This window comes from Tachypleus tridentatus, chromosome 8 (genome assembly GCF_004210375.1).
Source record: "Tachypleus tridentatus isolate NWPU-2018 chromosome 8, ASM421037v1, whole genome shotgun sequence".
Lineage (NCBI taxonomy): Eukaryota > Metazoa > Arthropoda > Merostomata > Xiphosura > Limulidae > Tachypleus > Tachypleus tridentatus.
The window spans coordinates 65,458,986-65,467,337 of NC_134832.1; positions in this window are offsets into that span (position 1 = coordinate 65,458,986).

Consider the following 8,352-nt stretch of genomic DNA (forward strand, 5'->3'; position numbering starts at 1 on the left):
AAACGCGAAGGGTGGGTCCATCTCAGTGTTAATCTGAAGAATGTTAAGGCCACCCTGGCGGAACAAAGCATCTCGCTTTCAATAGCAGGTACGGTTGTATCAAAATAGATAAATACTCCTATAAATATTATAAAAGTTATTGATATTGTCCACAAGTGCATATAAAAAAACGAAATAATGTATAAGAAGCTCAAATCATAACACAACTCTCCAACCTTTACAAGTTTCACCCACATTAAATAGGAAACTATATATTTCTGTGGTTAACATAAAATCCTCAATCACCATAGAGAAAACGAAAACACATGCTAAGAACTATAACACAGAAGTATTCACTAGGCTAAAACTCAAAATATACACAGAGTGTTATTGCTTTCAATTACGTGCCTGCTGATCTTATGACCACTTTAGCCGTCGAGTTAGCAGTATGGTTCTGGGCCTACGATGCTAAAATCCAGGGTTTATTCCCAGCGGGGGAAAGAGTACTGATGGATCATTGTGTAGTTTCACGCTAAAAATAGCATAAACATCTCCAAATAGGATTTAATTATGACATATTATCTATTGTATTTTCAATGATGAAGAACGTGTACCAAAACAAATTTCTAACTTTTCTCGATATTCAATACTGTAACAGTCATTCATGTCAATGTGCAAGGTAGACTTACTTCCAAAAAATACAAAATACAACTCATAGCAGACAATACAAAAGTTATTTTCTTGTATCTATTTATATATATGTACAAAGTGAAAACATTAAAACCTATAGATTAATTAAAGTTTCGCAGGTACAGTATCATAGGTTTGTTTGTTTTCAATTTTGAGGCAATGCTACACGAGGGCTATCTGCGCTAGCCGTCCCTACTTTAGCAGTGTTAAGACTAGAAGGAAGGCAGTTAGTCATCACCACCCACCGCCAACTCTTGGGTTACTCTTTTACCAACGAATAGTGGGATTAACTGTACATTATAACGCCCCCACGGCTGAAAGGGCGAGCATGTTTGGTGTGACGTGGGATTCGGTAAGCCTGAAAGCTTATAATGTTAAAACCATTTTTCGGTACCAGTGGTGGGCACAGCTCAGATGACCTTTTGTGTAGCTTTGCGCTTAAAAAACAAACAAACAAGAACTATCTCTTTCCAGAAATGAATGCAGCCCAACATGTATGGAATTAGAACCAGCAACAGAAGTGTTCGCCAACATTTGCAAAAGTGGTCTGCATAGAGAAATCCGGACTAAAAAAGCCTTATATTTCACTTAAGACTATGGCTCAGCTTTTATATTTTACAAAAGATAAAAAATGAAGGTAAGAACTATATAATGCGCTTGAGACTGACGAAACAAATACTTTTTTTTTCTTTGGAAAATAAAATAACCTTTATGAGGAAGCGTGACAGCATGATATTGTTTTAACGTTATTATTTTATTGGCGGGTTCTTTTAAATTATGTAGTGGAAATAATTCAACTTTCAGTTTTCATAAATAAAACAAATTAGTTTATTTCCACTTTTTCATAAACTGAAACACTTGTACACTGTAGTAGCTTGTTGTAGGCCTACGATACAAATAGCACTCAGACCTCTCTAACCATACTAGAAGTGACGTAAGTATGTCTTTACAGCCCCCATAATTGCGTGGGGAAAGAGAGCCAAAAGAGAGCTCGAATCTACAAATATTGGGATTAAATATATACCAATAACTGTTTACTCGAGGTAGCGTTTGTTTTATGTTATTTTATTATTTGTTATTTTAATTCACATATGAAAGTAGTTTATCACTTTCATTATCAAATTGGGTGGAACTGTTATAGCTGTAGGACCAGTGTCAATCAGCATACTACAAGATATTATATGTCACTTCTGTAACCTATTTAGGCTCTATCTCTTTGACTTCATACCAATTGTTGTTTCTTACCTGCTTGGTTGTAATAGTCAGGTTTCCCACATCTATAACAGTTAGATTTTTCTGGTATTCTTTAAGAGGAACCGTTATTCCATACAGGCTAGTTCCTGGCAATACGTCCCTGAAAGTTACATTTGAAATATCTACTATTTTGTGCTTTATTTCCTTTTGTTCTGTTTAACTAGCTATTTAATTCAACTTTCCGTTCTTATACACTATAAAAGGGAGAACTGGTGTGTCAATACTACAGGATCTAATATTTTCGCAATGTTTAAATGGTGAAATTAGTAATTTATCTACAACTTTGGTAGATTTTAGTTCAATCATCAACTACGGACTTCCTTTAAATATACAAATCTACTTTGCTTCAGCCTGATCTTCACACCCTTGTTTGCCATGACATCATTAAATCAGTCACATGTCAAAAAATATATCACTTTACAAGAACCATATGGGTAAGTTAATTCAGTAAGTCTCTCCAAGTTTTTTTGTAAGTTCAGCTAATATCTTTTCTCTCTGCTGGACCCTGTTCCAGAACATTTCTCTGGATATTTCTTTTTGGTGAAACAAAACCTAATGGATATGGAGGTTACCAATGCTTGATAATTATTACAGTTTTTAGGCAAGAGGTAACTCAATATTGTAAAAGCAGGTCCTTTTAAATGGATGGTTCACTATTCACTGTTACACCCATTCAATTAACTTGAACAAAGTAACTCAACAAACACAGATCCAAATAATTCACGAAAATACACTAACTAGTTCAACTCTGTATCTTCAAACAATGCTCATATCTTCACAACTATCTTGTCTTTATAATTTATCTCTAAATGAGCGAAAAAACTGACGTTAACGTAGAACTTTCTAGGCCTATCTTAACGTCTTCACCTTCTCTAGCTAACATACAAATTACAACATTAAATATAACGTATGACGACACATTGTAGCTCAGAAACAGATAAAATTTGAAGTCAAAAATTGTTGTTTTTTTCTTTTCATTGTCTTGGATTTATTTTTGTTGTTGTTGTTATAGGCTCTTCATACAATGAAAAGCCAAACATTAAACACAACACTGACAAAAATATTAACGTAGCTTTATAATATTAAAAAGAAAAGGGTCCATTCTAGTTTTATTCACAAGTAAGATAAAACACTGAGTTATATTTTAGTTTAGTAGCACCTGCGACACTCTTTAATTGCACTATTGTGAAATTTATAGAAACTTCCGTGGTATAATTTGACACGCTGCCAATAAAGTGAAGATTGATAGATCTGCCAGAAATGAAACCGACTCGATTTTATTGTTCTTGCCGAAGACTACTTTCCAGAAAGCACAGATAGCTTACCGTGTAGTTTTGTGCATAATTTCGTACAAACAAACAATAAAGTTATGTACACAACTTTTCAATATAAATTGGATAGACCTTAGTTTTAGACCGTTTCTCGAAATATCACAACTCTTATATATTTTTTTGAATTTTGGCACATTCTTCTAGTATTTTGTAAGTGTTAATATACGTACAAAGGATTACTTATTTGTTTCGGTACACTGAACTTTATCAAAAATAATATACTTTGCATTATATTAATTAAAATTCTCGCTGACAACATCTCATCCATTGTTTCGAATGACGTTGCATAAAACGAGTGACAAGTTTTATATCTTGGATACACCAGGAGACAATTATTATATATTATTGAATGAGATTTCTACATTTATTTTTTGGTGTAGATAGTCCCAGTATTTTGTGGCATAAAGCACCAACCAACCAATATTTATTTTGACACTGAGTTTTGACTAAACTAACATTCACTCATTTTATAAAAAAATGTCATTTTAAATATATATTATTTATTATCAAATAGTGACTTTGCATTTTTTGAATCGACATTATGATGAATAATAAAATTTAGATATAACAAATTATATTACGCAATAAGTGAACTGTTTTCAATAATAAGAAATTATAATAAATAAAGTCATGTGATATACAAGTTAGTTCGCAATACCTGTTACGAAATCACCTTAGGACATAAGAGCAAACTCTGCAGTCACGTGCTTTCGTTTTTGTACATGATATTTCATAAAATGGCGTAGAGTAAGTTTGGGAAATACAACAGCTGCGTTCTTATTAATAAAAAGCAATTACCTACGCGGAATCGAAATATGTTGAATCACGATCAAGTGACAAAATCAAGTAAATTTTGACATTCACCATATCAACTTACTATTATTTTTCATTTTATCTCAGTTTCAATAACATTTAGGACACCACTTACTATGATTACAGTTTTATGTTATTTTAGAATAAGTTAAGGCCAGGTGTTGATATACTTGTTTCATGACATTTTTTACTTAATATAAAATGTCACATTACTGGATACACAAGCATATATATATATATACAGGTGTTGATTTCGTCGTATTTTCTAGAATCAAACTGGTCTTAAGTCACACAACTGTTACAAAGAAATTTCGAGGACAGATACATTTGTACTAATATCGTTCATTTATCGCGCAGTAAAGCGATTTTCATTTTGGCATAAGTCGAGAAGTTAATGACCCTTCACTAATTTATAATTACATTTAGAAGTAAAATAACGAATCAAATTAAACATATATGTCTTTATTATATATATATATGTTATACATTACTAAATTACCAAATATCATTCATTACTAATGTTATCTTAATTTCTGTCCTTATGGTATGTATGTACTATTAGCGAGGGATCTCGACAAACATGGGTGAAAATACTATGTTTACTTTTCTTCTACGACTACATGACTTGAGGATAAAAAACAATAAAATTCCAAGCCATCACATAAAATATGATTTATTAAGAAAAGAAAACATATAAGCCTCTTTCGTTCATATTAGCAGACACATCCCATTAAATACAATGAAATTAATGTGTCAGTCTTTACTGGCATACTTTCAAAAGTAAATATGTGTGTCGCTTTTAATTTGCATTAAGACATAATGGAGTTAACGATTATTTAATAATGAATTTTTTTGTACTGATAATTGATACAATACTGCTTTGGTGGTGGAAAATTGCGAAATATCCCTTCATTGAAAGAGAATTCTCTTGTTATCGTTCAATATTTTGGTAATCCAAAGAAGTATTTTAAGTCACTTTTCTCTCCTATAAATTTTTAATGGCTAGATGTAGTAGAATTGAAAGATGATCACTAGCAATTGGAAAAAGAATATGAATCTATATAAGAGAAACAAAATGTGTCAATACCACAACAACATAAGGAGTGGTAGTGGTTTACTGACAAGTGTAGAACGGATAAAACAAAATAAATCCAGTAATATTATTGTTCAGTGTGAAATGAAAATGATGTCATTCAGAAGTTCTAGTATAATGATTACTTTCATCCATAACAGTATAGTTTTGGAAAGTACAATACGAGTGTGGGTAGAATTCGTGAGACAAAGAATCTCTATATGAAAGACAGACAGTAACGAAGTTCATACCCTAGATACAATGTAGACAGTAAGTACGATGTGTTCAGGATAGTAGCCAAGCTGATGTCTTTGTAGCTAAACAGAAAGAGTAGTCAAGCTATCTGCTGTAACTTCACCCTTGCCAATGTAAGATGTAACCAGAAAACCTTGGAGTTACAGAAGGCTAAATGAATGTCTTATCAAGAGAAAAGCAATAAACGGAATTGGCAAACAGAACTGATTCCAAGAATGGTTGATTCATATGCAGTAAACAAAGGATGAAAATAAACTTTAAAAATCTGTCTCAAATTAATCTGATCATCCAAGTTCCCATAAAGGTCTGGAATGAAAATGAGTATTCAGTTTATATTACGAAACCTGCATAAGAATTTTAGAAACTGACTTAAATTGACTGTATGATTAATACTTTCTCAGACAAATGATTGTTGATATAGATAGATATTTTACATAGAAATGACTATAACACTTAGAATGTCTTATATGGTAGGAGGCTTAGTGATTGAACTAAATTTATCATATGACTGAGCAAGATGATGGCCCCTACAGTGTGGACAAACAGGTTTATTAGAGCATTTAGCAGCAGGATAGATTTTGTTTTTTTTTGTCTTTGAATTTCTCGCAAAGCTACTCGAGGGCTATATGCGCTAGCCGTCCCTAATTTAGCAGTTTAAGACTAGAGGGAAGGCAATTAGTCATTACCACCCACAGCCAACTCTTGGGCTACTCTTTTACCAATGAATAGTGGGATTGACTGTAATATTATAACGCCCCCACGGCTGAATGGGCGAGCATGTTTGGTGCGACCGGGATTCGAACCCGCGACCCTCAGATTACGAGTCGAACGTCTTAACACACTTGGCCATGCCGAGCCCATAGACGAAACATTTTCCCCAATGAAGTGATTGTGGAGGTAGTGGCCTAGAAACCTGAACATGATGATTCCGTTTACAAATATATGCATAAAGAAGAAGATTAACTACTTCACTACTTTCGATGAAAATCCAGATGACAAATTTTGGATCTCATGATATTTGTATTTGAATGATCAGTTCAATAGTTGTGCGACACACCAACAGTTTGGAAGGGACTTCTTTTTTTTTCAGTAATCGAGGTGTCCATACCATGAACTATGCAGGAAAATAGTAGAGTATTATGAGATGGAGGCTGTTGATGCAGGTGGTCCAAGTTTCTGAATAATAGTGTCAGCCTCCAAAGTATTAATACCCATTTTAGTGCAAATTGTAATGTAGTATTGGGGTCAGTGGGTTTAACAATTATTCCATTTTGTGTGTGAATATGATCTTTTATATATTAACATAAAGGCATCATTTAGATATTTTTAAAAATAAAGGACGAGCTGTATAAAACTTAAAATCCATACTGCAGAAGAGGGAAAACAAAAAACTAGGTAATGAGTCAGTGTCCATTTGGAGGGGGACTGAAGAAGTTGAAGGATCAACACATAGCTGTAAAGATGTAAAAGTAACAGAGGGATTTGACTTCGTATCAAGAAGGGTGGTGATTAGAGGACAAGATGTAACAGCAACACAAAATTGTGTAGAAAGTTCGTTAGATGAAAACACAGAAATGTTATCCTTTGCAGCAGATAAGAAGGTCTCTGATGGGAAGGTGAATGTAGTTGAAACAAACTTTGTGTGCTCAATAGGGAGTATGAAATATACTTTCCCACAACATGAAACCGATGACGATGCATCATTTCAGTAGAAACTGGCCTATTGAAGGAATTCCAGGTACACAAATACGATAACAATAAAATATTTTCAAACTACAGAACTAACAAAATATAACTCGCAAGAGAACTGAACGTAATCCAAACACCGATACTGCTGCCAAACACATTCTTTTGAAAAAGCCACACCATTCGACAGATCATTGTAAAGTCGTACTTTCAACAGATGGTGTTAAAGTTCTTGAGTACAAGCTTAATAACATAAGTGAAAAGAGGGTTGTAATATACAATACCACATATTTTACCCAACTACAATATATATCTCATATCTACAAGATTTCGAAATTCTAGTAACTTCTTATATAGAACATACTAAATCCAGTGAGGTAATGTACCAAATCCAACCCTAGATCCTACTTTTTGTAGCAGCTCCATAATATGGAATGAATTTAATCTTTCAAAGGATACGCAATTATAATGTGTGTACATCAATTAAATGTGCCTATGTGGAACTGCTCTACGATTGTTAGCATACTTCTGTAAAGAATAAATTAGTCATCAATTTCACCTTCATAATTAATAATATGAAATAATCCAGAATATATGCTTGTTCATGTATATTCATTTAGTGTCTTTTTAAATTTCCATGCAAGTATTATCATTTATCAATGTCTCACATTCGTAAATGTGTGCTAATTTTTTTACACACATAAAGACTACAGCACTATACACCCCTTTATTCTTACGCCTCGGCTAAAACTGTAGGGAATTCTTGGTTTGGTTTGATTTGTTTGGAATTTCGCGCAAAGCTACACGAGAGCTACTTGCGCTAACCATTCATAATTTAGCAGTATAAGACTAGAGAGAAGGCAGCTAGTTGTCATCACCCACCGCCAACTCTTAGGTTATTATTTTACTAACGAATAGCGGAATTGGCCGTCACATTATAACGCCCCTACAGCTGTAAGGGTGAGAATGTTTTGTTTGGTGTGACGGGAATTCGAACCCGCGACTGGTGGAGAAATTATTGGAAATTAGTCTTTTTAAAAGGCAGTACCTCTGACTTTGCTTACGACTGTACATAGATCGTTGGTTGAAATACGTAACCTGTGGACTGGTGAGCTACCCGTCTTTGTTTTACTCGAGTATTTCAGCCAAGTATTTTCAAAATTCGTCTTTTTTTGTTGTTGTTCCTGTAGCTGTCTTTTGTTTTATAACCTTCAATCCCAGCAGATGGACGAAACAGAAGATTTCGCTCTTTTTTGGGTAGCATAACATAAA